Genomic DNA, 14,572 nt, shown 5'->3' with positions numbered 1-14,572 from the left:
CCAAGTGTGTTGAAGTTTTTATTTGTAATTGTTGAACTTAAGCATAGTAGTTGAAGTTTTGTTCTCTATTTGCTGAAGTTTTTGTTTGTAATTGCTGAACTTAAGCATAGTAGCTGAAGTTTTGTTCTCTATTTGCTGAAGTTATTATTTGTAATTGCTGAACTTAAGTATAGTAGCTAAAGTTTTGTTCTCTATTTGCTGAAGTTTTTGTTTGTAATTGCACTAAGTAAGCTGAAGCTTTTTTATCTTGGATTCATTAGTTTTGTCATTAAGCTTTTTCAAAAACTTCAGCAGAAGATGCTGAAGTTATTTAGTTCATTTATAAAAACTTCAGCACTTGATAAGCTAAAGTTTTTATCTTGGATTCAATAGTTTTGTCGTAAAACTTTTTCAAAAACTTCAGCATAAATGTTGAAGTTATTTAGTTCATTTATAAAAACTTCAGCACTAAATAAGTTGAAGTTGTTTTGTCCTAGATTCATTAGTTTTTGTTCATAAAGCTTTTTCAAAAACTTCAGCAGAAGATGCTGAAGTTATTTAGTTTATTTGTAAAAACTTCAGCACTAAATAAGCTAAAGTTTTTGAAAAAGCTTTCTAACATACTAGATAAATAATCAGATTGCCAACAGCATCTAAATCATAAATTTTGGAAATAATAAACGTGAAAAGAACAAAATTATCATGAAAAGAATCACTAAGTGTGACCTTAAACTCCCCGTACGTAGAAATATTCACAAATTATTATCTACTAACTTACGTAATTATATATAATTTATTTTTAAATAATCTAATAAACATACTTATGGCAATCATCCCACGAACTAAAGTTACATAGCAGCATCAACATCAGCAGAAGAAAGAAGAAGAAGAAGAAGAAGAAGAAGAAGAAGAAGAAGAAGAAGAAGAAGAAGAAGAAGAAGAAGAAGAAGAAAAAGAAAACTGATAGTAGTCTATGCAATGTAGGTGCTATTTATGCTTTAAGTTAACCATACATTATTGATGTTTTAAGTGTTAAATGATAACAAAATGCTCTAATTGAGGTTTTTATGCTTTGCAGGAGCTACTCCGAGTTAGGAGGAGAATATAGAGTATTTTGGGGTCAAATATGTAGATACAAGGCCAATCGAGAAGACCCGCATGAAAACGAGCAAGAAAAGGCGAAGAAAAACTGGGCAGTAGTCACACCGTGACCGCGGTAGGGTTGCGGCTGGAGCGCGGTAAAAGAAAGGTGAAAAATAGAAAGTTTAAAATGACCGCGGTCGGACCATGATTGGCCTGCGACCGCAGTCGATCTGGAGAAAGCCAAGAAAGTTTAAGGGCTAAAGTGTATAGCGTAAGAAACTTATCCTAACCCTATATAAACTTAACAAACTCGCCCAAGTGAAGGTTAAGCTTGTTTTTAGACTCAATTGGAGGCAAGAACAAGTGTGAGAAGATCAAGACACCATTAGAGTTTTTCATTCTTCTTCTTGTTATCATAATTTTGTGAATTATGAATTATCTTAAGGTTTTATCTTGTTTTACCATGAGTAGCTAAACATTTAATCTAGGGTTGATGGAACCAATTATTAGATGCAATCTGATTACGTTTTGATATAATTAAGCCGTTTCTTATTCTATAATTGTTCAACTATGTGTTGTCATGTGATTAATTGAAAGGGCCTTTGATTAATCATGTCTAGTTACCTTATGTTGCTTAAGAAAGAACACTAGGTTAGATTGTTGTTGAACAATACCACTTTCGGGTAAGTTAAGAGATTAATTACTTGAATTTAAAAGTAGGGTTAGAGATAACGAAGCTTTGGTGGAATAATTCTGCGTTGCATAAATTGTTAACTAGAGTAGTTCAAGAGAATGCTTCTAGTAAGTTAACGTAATTGATCGAGGGATAATTGCGGTAACCTAGAACTCATATTTCTTATAGAGTATTACGGCGAGATTATAGCTAACGTATCAGGAATTAATCCGACAATTGGGAAAATCAATAACACTAGACCATTTTACCTTTGAATTCAACTCTATTCTTTATTATTGCTAGTTTTATTATTGCTTCTCATTAGTTAACTCAATTCTACTCATTATCTATTAAAAATCTTGTATCCAGGGATTGTTTGGGCTATTTATTAGCAGTGTCAAAAGTTATAGTAAATAGGTTAGTTCCATGTGGGATTCGACTCCGGACTGAACCAGATTATATATTTGCAGTGACTGCTTAGTCCTTTTTATAAGGTGTAGTTGGGCGTGATCAAATTTTGGCGTCGTTGCTGGGAACTAACGGTGTTATTTATTGCATCTTTGAAGAATTGCTAGGATTATTAGTTTAGATCAATTTTCTGTGGTGTTAAAAATATTTCCATTGAAATTCTCACGGTTGAACTCTTCTATAACTCAGGTGCATACCTAGAAGCTCTTCGAGAACTGGTGAACTCTTTGAATGACTCTCAGATCCTGAGAAAGCATTCCGGATATTGAACCGGGCTAACAGGAAGAGCAAACAACTGCAACAAAACGAACAAATTGAAATTGAAATGTGTGACGTAGATAACGGCAACAGGAATAATAGGAATGGTCGAAATGACCCAAACATCAGAGTGCTAGCACCTCTTGTGCCGGAAGCTGCTCTTTATGATTACGCGCAACCAACTGCGGACAACCTGGCCACAATAATTACGGTTCCTCAGATACAAGCGGATACATTCCAGGTTACCAATAACATGATGCACCTGTTGCAGAATAAAAGGTTGTTCTTCAGGTCATATATCGAAGACCCACAACAACATCTGAAGAACTTCCTATCAATATGTGTCACTCAAAGACAGCCGAATGTGACTCCTGAGGCAATCAAATTATTATTGTTCCCATCTCAGTAACAGGGGAGGCTCAAACTTGGTTAAATTTGCTCCTAATAAACTCCATTGCTACTTGGGAGGAACTAGTCAAGCAGTTCATAAATAAGTTTTATCCACCTAACAAAACTGCGAGGTAGATTGATGAGATATTGCAATTCAAGCAGAAATCGACTGAGACTTTGCAAGAGACCTGGGAGAGGTTTAAGGGCATATTGGTGAAGTGCCCTCACCATGGCATTCCGGATCAATTGCTTGGACAGAGATTCTATATGGGTTTGGCTGACAGTCTAAAGGCCAATGTAGATGCTTTTGCCGGGGGTGCATTCTTGAGCAAAACTTTCACAGAGTGCAAGATTCTTCTTGATAAGATGTCTCAAAATATAGGCTGGATGACGAGAGACACAACACTCACTCCAATAGTGCATTCTGTCGATCTTTAACCCAACAACACACATGCAGAAAACATAGCCACTCTTATGACCCAGATGAGCTTGTTGATAAAGAAAATTGATGAGATGGGTACGAAACAGGTGCACATTGTGGATACCACAAATGGAGGCTTGTGCACTTCTTGCATAAACTAGTCATATGTGTGCACGTGGAATGGAGAGAATGACAACCAGGGATTCAGAGAAGACATGAATTATGTCAATAATTTTAGAGGTTAGAGGCAAGGTGGGCAACAATAGGGACCAACAGCAAACCAACCGTACAGACCGAACCAGCCACAACACAACCCCAATCCAGGAGGAGCACAACCACAAGGCCAAGTCATGCCTTATCAAAGGCAACAGGGCTATAATCAGCAACACCAACAACAGTTGACCTACCAACCACCTCATCAGTAGCAGGATAGTAACATGATCGAAATCAGGGGTATGCTGCAACAACTCATTGGGACAAATGGAAAGATGCAAGAGAAGTTAGTTGTACATGATTCAGCAATCAAAGGCATTGAAACTCAATTGGGACAGTTATCTATGGCCTTGAACAATCGCCCACAAGGAACATTGCCTGCCGATACAAACTTAATCCAAAGGAGCAGAACCTGAACCCGCTCATGGCAGTGGGTCTCAGGAATGGGAGAGATTTAGAGAGGGAGCAAGAAGTTGCTCAATCTAGGAGAGAGACAATGCCAACTACTCCAGCTGCTCCAGTTACATTAGAGATCGATGAGTCGGCAAATCTCACCGAGGTTGTAATCGAGCAAGCACAGATTGACAAGGGTAAGGAGAAGGAAGGTGAACAGCTCCTAGAACAAGTAGTAGAAAAAGCTTCCAGTAAAGAAAAGACACAAAGCAGTGGGCAGAGGTTGATTCCTGCACCATTCCCTTAGAGGTTGGTAAAGCAAAAGAAAGATGATCAATACAGGAAATTCATGGAAATGCTTAGAAAAATTCAACTGAATATTCCACTGATGGATGCTTTAAGGGAAATTCCTAGGTATGCAAAAATGATGAAAGACCTGATGTCGCAAAAATTTGGCTTCCAGGACCTGTCCACTATAACTCTGATGCAGACCTGCAGCACGGTAGTGACAAGACCTATGGCTCAAAAGGTGTCTGATCCAGGTAGTTTCACTATCCCATGCACCATTAAGAGTTATGCTTTCGTTAAAGCATTGTGTGATTTGGGAGCCAGCATAAACTTGATGCCCTTGGCAATATATACAAAATTGGGCATTGGAAAAGCTAGACCTACCTCAATGTTGTTGCAACTGGCTGATCGCACAGTGAAAAGACTGAATGGAATTCTTGATGATGTGCTTGTTCAAGTGGGGAAATTTGTATTCCCTGCAGACTTCGCCATTCTTGACCGTCAAATGGATGAAGAGATACCAATCATTCTGGGAAGGCTGTTTCTAGCCACTGGGAGAGAATTGATTCACTATGAGATTGGGGAATTGAAAATGAGGTTGAACAATAAAGAAATCATATTCAATGTTCAGCAATCTATAAGGAGACCCAGCGAATTTGCAAATTGCTCACTAGTAGAGGTCGTAGATGTGATACTACAAAAGGAGGATGAGACTATTAATGTCAGGGATCCGCTAGAAGCTTGCTTGATGAATTTGGAAAATGTGGATGGTGAGGGCGGAATGGGTCATGGCTCTCAAAGGTCAAGGGTTCTGGGAAAGGGGACCCCAGTTCGAGCCCTTACACTTAGAAGAAAGAACAACAACACCTGTGAAACCATCGATAGACGAACCACCATAGTTGGACCTAAAACCACTTCCAGCTCACCTTAGGTACGCTTTTTTAGGGCCTAATTCTACTTTACCTGTTATTATATCCTCTGGTTTGCTAGCTGTGCAGGTAGAGCAACTCCGACATATGTTACAGAAATGTAAGACTACCATTGGTTGGACCATGGCAGATATAAAGGGTATCAGCCCAGCTTTTTGTATGCACAAGATTCTCCTGGAAGAAGGGCATAAACCTTCCAGAGAACATCAACGAATGTTGAACCCAAATATGAAAGAGGTGGTGAAGAAGAAAGTGATCAAATGGTTAGATGCGGGTATCATCTTCCCCATCTCTAATAGCAATTGGGTCAGCCCTATTCAATGTGTGCCGAAAAAAGGAGGAATGACGGTTGTACAAAATGAGAATAATGAGTTGATCTCAACTCGTACGATCAGGGGATGGCGGATTTTGCATGGATTACCGAAAACTGAACACGACCATCTGGAAGGACCATTTCCCCTTGCCTTTCATTGACTAGATGTTGGACAGGTTAGCTGGGCGATCCCACTTTTGTTTATTGGACGGATACTCGGGGTATAACTAGATCTCAATAGCCTCTGAAGATAGAGATAAAACGTCCTTCACTTGTCCGTATGGCATCTTTGCCTTTCAGAGAATGCCCATTGGACTTTGTAATGCACCGGCTACATTCCAGCGGTGCATGCTAGCCATTTTCACACTGACATGGTTAAGGATATTATGGAGGTGTTTATGGATGATTTCTTCGTGGTGGGGGATTCATTCGAAGATTGTCTTCACAACCTAAGAAGAGTGCTCAAAAGATGTGTGGACACAAATCTAGTGTTGAATTGGGAGAAGTGTCATTTTATGGTACAAGAAGGAATAGTGTTGGGGCATCGAGCGTCCAGTAAAGGAATCGAGGTTGACCATGCTAATGTTGACATGATTGAGAAGTTGTCACAACCTACTTCAGTCAAGGCAGTGAGAAGTTTCCTTGACCACGCCGGGTTCTACAGGTGATTCATAAAAGATTTCTCTAAGATTGCTAACCTTTTATGTAAACTCCTTGAAAAGGATCAGCCCTTTGTATTTTCTAATGATTGCAGGTTAGCATTTGAGGAGCTAAAGAAGATATTGGTGGTTGCACCCATCATTGTTGCACCCAACTGGGAGCAACCGTTCGAGCTCATGTGCGATGCAAGTGACTATGCTATAGGAGCAGTCTTGGGGCAACGAAAAGGCAAGATGATGCACCCGATTTACTATGCAAGCAGGACGCTCAGTGGTGCACAAGTTAACTACACTATCACGGAAAAGGAAATGCTCACTGTAGTGTTTGCCTTCAACAAATTCAGGTCGTACTTAATTGGCTCAAAAGTTATTGTTTGTACTGACCATGCAACAATTAGGTACTTGATAGCAAAGAAAGAGTCAAAGCTATGCTTGATTCGCTAGGTTCTATTGTTATAAGAATTTGATCTAGAAATCCATGATAGAAAGGGGATGGACAATCAAGTGGCAGATCGCCTCTCGAGGTTAGAAGGAGCAGAAAAGAGAATGGAGGTTGAAGATATCACAGAGACATTCGTGGATGAATAGTTACTTACTATGACAATGGAGGAGGCGCATGGTATGCTGATATTGCTAATTATTTAGCAAGTGGTATTGTACCTTATGAACTCTCTTCAATTCAAAAGAAAAAGTTCTTTCACTATTGTCACTATTATTATTGGGATGAACATCTACTATTTAAAATATATGTAGATAACATGATCCAGAGGTGTATCCTCGAGAAAGATCAACACTCTGTTTTGCAGGCTTGCAATGCTTCACCATATGGTAGACACTTTGGAGGAATTTGGACAGCAGCTAAGGTGTTGGAATCGGGTTTGTATTGGCCAACTCTAGTCAAGGATGCCAACGCTTGGGTCAAAAGATGCGATAAATGCCAAAGGACAAGCAACATTTCTTGTGGTCACGAGATGCCAATGACTACAATTCAAGAGGTGGAGGTCTTTGACATGTGGGGGATCAACTTTATAGGGCCGTTCGTCAGCTCGTATGGTAACAAATACATATTGGTAGCGGTTGACTATGTCTCCAAGTGGGTCGAAGCGGTAGCTCTCCTTACCAATGATGCAAAAGGGGTGACAAGTTTCCTAAAGAAAAACATCTTCACGTGTTTTGGCACCCCGAGAGCTATAGTCAGTGATGGTGGAACCCATTTTTGTAATAGAGCATTCGCACGCCTATTGGAAAAGTATGGAGTTTGCCACAAAGTAGCCTCACCTTATCACCCACAGTCGAGCGGGCAAGTTGAAGTGTCAAATAGGGAGATTAAAAGTGTCCTTACAAAAATAGTGAATGCAAAAAGGATCGATTGGGCGAAGAAGCTGGATGATGCATTGTGGGTGTACCACACAGCATTCAAAACTCCAATTGGTATGTCACCGTACAAGTTGGTGTTTGGAAAGGCATGCCACCTTCCGGTAGAGCTTGAACATAAAGCACTTTGGGCATTGCGGCAGTTGAATTTGTATATGGAGACCGCAGGCACCAGCAGAATCAAGGGGCTACATGAGCTCGCGGAATTCAGATTCCAGGCATTTGAGAGTGCTAGACTATACAAGGAAATGATGAAACAAATGCATTATAAGTACATCTTAGATCGAAACTTCAAACCTGGAGATCTAGTGTTGTTATACAACTCGAGATTGAGATTGTTTTCGGGTAAGTTGAAGTCTCGATGGTCAGGACCCTTCAGAGTGGTGCAAACGTTCTTAAGTGGAGTTGTGGAGATTGAATCAGAAGATGGAAAAAATAAGTTCTCGGTGAATGGCCAAAGGCTAAAACATTACCTTGGCATGGCCGAAGAAAAGAGGGATAGAGTGGTAATAACTTTGGAAGATCCCTAGTACGCGAATAAGGAGTGATGATCAAAGTCTGCGTTGTGCCGCGATGTTAAATCAGGCACTGCGTGGGAGGAAACCCATGTTTTCTTTTGTTTCTCTTTTTGTTTTGATGTTGTACTTGATGTGTGTGATACTAACCCTTTTTTAGTGTACAGGGCAAGATTGTTGCATATTGGGAGAAGTCGGGGTCAAGAACTAACTCCGGAAAGGTAAACAATTTTTAAAGCCCGTGACCGCGACCTGGGCATGACAGTTTAGACATATTCTGTTTCTGGGCCACCACGACCGCGGTGGGACCACGGCCCAAGCACGGTGAATCACGACTAGGATGTTTTGTTTCTCTTTTTTCACCGCAACCGTAGTCGGGACACAAGACGGGCGCGGTGAATTACAACTAATTATTTTTTTTATTTTTTTCTCTTTCTTCTTTTTCTCTTCTAAACCTAACCGCCCCCACTTCCCCACTCTTCATTCTTACTCTAAATCCCTAATCCCACGCCCCTTCTTCTTCTTCTTCTTCTTCTTCACATCTCTCACAAACCCATTTCTCTCTCCCCCTCCCTACACACACACACACACACACACTTCCGACTCCCTCCTCCCCAACCTCCATTACACTCCAACTCTACAAGAACCAGGTATGTCATGATTTCCTTCTCTCTTCTTCTCCCCTTCTCTTTTTCAATTTTAATGTTTGAGTTGTTATAGTATCTATAGTTAAATATTTGGTTTTCTTTTCTTCTTTTTAGTGGGTAATGTGTAGAATGTAGTAAAGAAGGGCATGTTGTTGTTGTGTGAAGTAAAATGTGGTGGGTGGAGTTGTGAAGTGATTGTGGTTGATTTGGGGGGAGAGTTTATACTTCCATGGGATAAATGTGTTAAATCATAGTTCCATGAACACCATGTGCTTGTCAAATTTCCCCAATTGTGCTGTAATGGCTAATATAACCATGGTGGTGGTGAAGTCTGAGTAACCACCCAGGGTTCACACAACTCAAACCCTCACTAATTGTAGCCCTTGTTTTGTTAGGTACAATGCATCAATCAAGAAAAAGATGTGCCACAGGTTCCTCTGCTAGTGGGCCAGGAGGTTCATCTAGAGCTCGAGCTTAGGCTAGTTCGAACCAGTTTGACCGTACTCAGTTTGTCTCCAAAGCAGTTCAAGATAGGTTTAATGCAAATACATTCAAGAAGCTGGTACCTGAAGTACGCATTGACAGGCATGCCTTGTAAGTTGAATGCCCAAGTATCTATGAAGAATTAAGGAGGCGCTAGCTGAACATCTTCTTTAATGAACCGGAAGAGGGCAATGTACTGATGGTAAGGGAATTTTATGCGAATTGCCCGAACCATGCTGATTACGGTATGAAATACCACGGTGTATACATCTCTTGAGGCCATCCGCCGAGTGTACAGGTTGTTGGCCTTCACTGGAGAGATGGATTATTACCAAGATTATCAACGCCCACCTGTCTAAGTGGCAACCAATTGTTAAAACAATCTGTGTGGCTGGTTGGGATCCCATATGGATAAAGACGAGAATGATCCTGAACTCCCAATCTCTCACTTGGGAAGCTAAGTATTGGCTAACAATCATCAACAGCCGTTTGCATCGTCCAGCAACATTACAGATGTTAATGGGCCAAGAGCAGCGACGATTTATTATCTTGTAACCCACCACAATTTTGATGTGGCTCGGCTCATTCAGGATGAAATGTTCATCCTGAAAATACTCAAAGGGTTTTACTTCACTTCCCTGGTCACCAAGCTGTGTCGTGCTTCATGAGTTCCTGAAAATCCCACAGTAGATGGGAAGTTGCCATTAAAATCCCCATTTAAGGCTAGCAAAATCACAGTTAGGAAAGAGCAGGTTGTGGCGGATGATGATGATGCCGATGATGATGATGAGGGAGCTATACATGCTTTTGCCCCATTGGGGCAGATTGTTGATGAGGCGGGCCTATCACAGGATCGTCGGAGTACCTGGTTGACAGCCTTGGAATAGGATATGGCTGGCATATGCACTTCGTACACTTTGGCTACTCAAAATGCTATGTTAGAGAAAAAGATCTTGGGCTGGCTCTGAGTGCTAGGACGAGTATGTCAACTCGATCCTATCACCGTCTCCGATCAGGAGTGAGCACCAGGGAAGTCCCCTTACCTTACTCTGCTTTAATTTCCTAGACATGGGAATATGCCAAATCTTTAAGTGCGGGGTGGGGGACGGTTGTTGTTGTTGTACAATTGTATAAATTTGTTTGGTGTTTTTGGTTGCTGTTAAGTAACTCCGACTTGGCCCGAAGACGTAAACCTCTCGACGGGTCTCTTGAGGGACTTCATTCGAACAAAAAAAAAGTCTTCTGTTAGGTAGTGTATCAACTCCCCCTTGATTTTTCTTTAAATCACGTTTCTTTTCCAAGGGTTTCCATTTGAACCGGGTGTAGTTGTTTTTTTCCTTTTTTTTTAGTTTAGGAATTTTTGGACGAAGAAGAATATAGATTGCTTTAATGTGACACTTAGTCTCATTAGTTGACTCTAGCAATAAAGCCTTAAATTGTGTGTTCTTGAGTTGGCTAAAGCACCTTGAGTAGAGTGTCTGATGGTCCTAACTGAATTGAGTCATGTGTCATGTGTGAGTGAGGCTTTGTGTATTCTATGCTAACACTCAATGCTTAGAACTTGCCCTGTATGTGTACGAGGCGAAATAGTAGTCTTAATTGGTCTGGAAAGTGATATAGGCATTTCCTTGTTGAACCTATCTATATATGTTTTCAACCACCTGATTGTATAATCCTAGTTAACCCATTTGAGCCTGTAATCTAGTTTCTTTGGCAACCACATTACAAGTCTTACCCAAGTTTTGAATTGTCTATTTTTTAACCATATCACCTCTTAGAAGCACTTGAATGGTAATGAATATGGAAAAGTTAAAGTGTGGGGTGGTTGATTGGGCTTTTGAGTGGAGCTAACGAAATAAGGAGAAAGGTGCACTGTGTTGAAAAAAAAAATTAAAAGCCACTTGAATTGAAAAAAATAATATATATATTTGTATTGTTATGAAAGGAAAAAAATTCCTTACTAAGTGGTGATTCTTGATGTAAGTGTGCTTAATGAAGTAGGGGCTTAACTCAATGATGTAAAGGTGGAATGAAGGTTTGACAAAAGTATGGGCTTAAAAGTGAAAAATGTATTGAAGTACTTAGGGAGGTCTAGTCACTATACCCATATGTATCCTACCTGTCCCGCATCCAACATTACAACCGAATAAAGTTCTACTTGATTCTAGACCAAATGAGCTCGATTAGTCGAGTATTACACTACGGGCAAGCTTATGGTGCGTTGTTTCTGGCATAAGAATTTATTTCTGAGGGTGAGTGAAATCTTACGTATTTGAACTCCTCAGTATGTGAATTATAATGACCATGACACAAGTCTCTTTTGTGGTGAGTAGGCCCATGATTCATAAAGGGAAGGTAAGTCTAGACCTCTGGTTAAGAGTATGAAAGTCGGTTAGGGACATTATGTGGCTAGAGAAAGAGTCCACTCTTGAGGTTAGGATGTTACGCTAAGGTAGTCTATCTCTGTGAATTATTCTGGGTATAAGGAGTAGGAAAGTGACCCGGTGATTAGGCCTACAGAGTGTGGTTTTGTTGCTGGAGGACTAGAAATGGTTTAAGTGTGGGGTATTGATAATAGTCTATATTATGCGATGTAGGTGTTACTTATGCTCTAAGTTACCCATACTTTATTGATGTTTTAAGTGCTAAATGATAACAAAATTCTCTAGTTGAGGTTTGTTTTGCTTTGCAGGAGCTACTCCAAGTTAGGAGGACATATAAAGTGTTTTGGGGTCAAATATGTAGATACAAGACCAATCGAGAAGAGCCCAGATGAAAACAAGTAAGAAAAGGCAAAGAAAAACTGGGCAACAATCCACCGCAAACCGTGGTAGGGCCACGGCTGGAACACGGTGAAAGAAAGGCAAAAAATAGAAAGTTAAAAATGACTGCGGTGGGACCGCGGTCGATCTGGAGAAGGCCAAGAAAGTTTAAGGGCTAAAGTGTATAGCGTGAAAAACTTATCCTAACCCTATATAAACTTAACAAACTCCCCAAGTGAAGGTTAAGCTTGTTTTTAGACTCAATTGGAGGCAAGAACAAGTGTGAGAAGATCAAGACACCATTAGAGTTTTTCATTCTTCTTCTTGTTATCATTATTTTGTGAATTATGAATTATCTTAAGGTTTTATCTTGTTTTACTTAATCTAGGGTTGATGGAACTAATTGTTGGATGAAGTTTTGATTTGGTTTTGATATAATTAAGTCGTTTCTTATTCTATAATTGTTCAACTATGTGTTGTCCTGTGATTAATTGAAAAGGATCTTGATTAATCGTGTCTAATTACTTTGTGTTGCTTGAGAAAGAACACTAGGTTAGATTGTTGTTGAACAACATCACTTTCGGGTCAGTTAAGAGATTACTTACTTGAATTTAAAAGCAAGGTTAAAGATAATGAAGCTTTGGTGGAATAATTCTGAGTTGCATAAATTGTTAACTAGAGTAGTTCGAGAGAATGCTTCTAGTAAGTTAACGTAATTGATCGAGGGATAATTGCGGTAACCTAGAACTCATATTTCTTATAGAGTATTACGGCGAGATTATAGCTAACGTATCAGGAATTAATCCGACAATTGGAAAAATCAATAATCCTAGACCATTTTACCTTTGAATTCAACTCTATTCTTTATTATTGCTAGTTTTATTATTGCTTCTCATTAGTTAACTCAATTCTACTCATTATCTATTAAAAATCTTGCATCCGGAGATTGTTTGGGCTATTCATTAGCAGTGTTAAAAGTTATAGTAAATAGGTTATTTCCCTGTGGAATTCGACTCCGGACTGAACCAGATTATATATTTGCAGTGACCGCTTAGTCCTTTTTATAAGGCATAGTTGGATGTGATAAAAACGAAGAAGGAGAAAGAGGGCTGAAGTTATTTAAAAAGTAGGTACAAGTTAAAACTTTTAAAAAAAAATAGGTATAGGTTAAATTGGGACGAACAATAAGGCGGCCCATGTAATTTTTACTTAATTGTTGCTATGCTCTTTGCATAATGTATATGACGAAGGAATTAAATTGGCTTTTACTTCATGCTTTCACGACATGTATTTTATCGTTTTACTTTTTTTTTTCTTTTTATCATAGTCATAGTTCGGAAAAAATATGTTAATCTTACACCTCTGCTGTTTTCTTTAAATAAATCCTCTAAACGTTGAAAATTAGCATTCAATGGGTAACAAAGAAATATTGAGATGGAGAGAAACAAATGATGAAAATTAAGAAGAATAGTGTAGTTAGTTTAGATGAATAAAAAATTTAAATGTGAGGATGTGTCATTCTTTTTCATGGAACAGATCTGTTCATTGAAAAAGTATGGTAGTTAATATGTTACTCTGTATAAATACTACTATTCTATATAATTTCAGCACCTATAAAGAATTATTGCACTAGAAAATTTCAGTTCTTAACGGTTCCTCCGATTTTTTTTTGAGTACATATTAGAGTGAATATCTACTTTTAAATTGTTCAGTATTTTTTGTTACAATAATCATCACCAATGAACTTGAGTATGTATTAGTCTGATTCTTTTTTGCTTTTAAAATTTATATGGAAGAGAAATGTAACTTGTGAGATTAAATGATGGAAAGAATTATCTAGAAAAAGTAATTATTTTTGAGGTTCATAGTTGGAAAAGTATGTCTCATGTTGAATTGTTTTTCCAAAGAAAATAGCATTAACGGAAGGAAAAGAATGTTTCATGTTTCCTCTTCATAGTCTTTAGCCGGAACTAGTCTTATATGGATTTTATTTTTTCATTTGTGTTATATGGATAACTCCTTTTTTCAGTTTGATTTAATATAGCTTTCATTTTAAGCCCCTCATAAATATCTAATTACATTTAAGAAATAGTCTATGACAATGACATGTTCAACCCCTAAAAAAAGTAATTTAAATGGATTCAAATTTGAGGCTAACTTAAAGAAATTCCTTTTCATATTCTTTAAACTTTTCTGTTTATTTTTTTATATCTATTATAATATCGTATGCACTCTAACTCGAGAGAAAGATACAAGTTATTTATGTCGCGTGATTAAAGCATTGATTATATGCTTTTCAATTTTATGATTAGGAGTCCATAAATTCCTTTTCTATTTAAATTTAGACCAAAAGAAAAATTTGTTGTTTCCTTTGTTTTATTGCAGGTGTTTTTGGTTATCTTAGATAATGTTTTTGATGAATGGGGAATGATTGAAAAGGTGTTTACTTTGTTGTAATTTTTTATAATTTTAGAAGATTTTTGTCACGACCCTAAACCCGAACCCGGTCGTGATGACGCCTCTGGTGAAGACAAAACCAGCCGATACATTCCCAATTCATTTTTAAGCAATTAAGTAATAAAATTAAGTCTTTAACATAATAATAAGAATCCCAAAATAAGGAATTTAATACAGTTGCAGAATAGACATAGCCCGCCATCGGGGTGTCACCAGTCATGAGCATAAAAACTACAAGTCTGAAAAGAGTCTACACAATTATTACAT

The sequence above is a fragment of the Nicotiana tabacum genome, chromosome 18, assembly GCF_000715075.1.
Source record: "Nicotiana tabacum cultivar K326 chromosome 18, ASM71507v2, whole genome shotgun sequence".
In the NCBI taxonomy this organism is placed as follows: domain Eukaryota; kingdom Viridiplantae; phylum Streptophyta; class Magnoliopsida; order Solanales; family Solanaceae; genus Nicotiana; species Nicotiana tabacum.
This window is presented reverse-complemented; position numbering follows the sequence as displayed.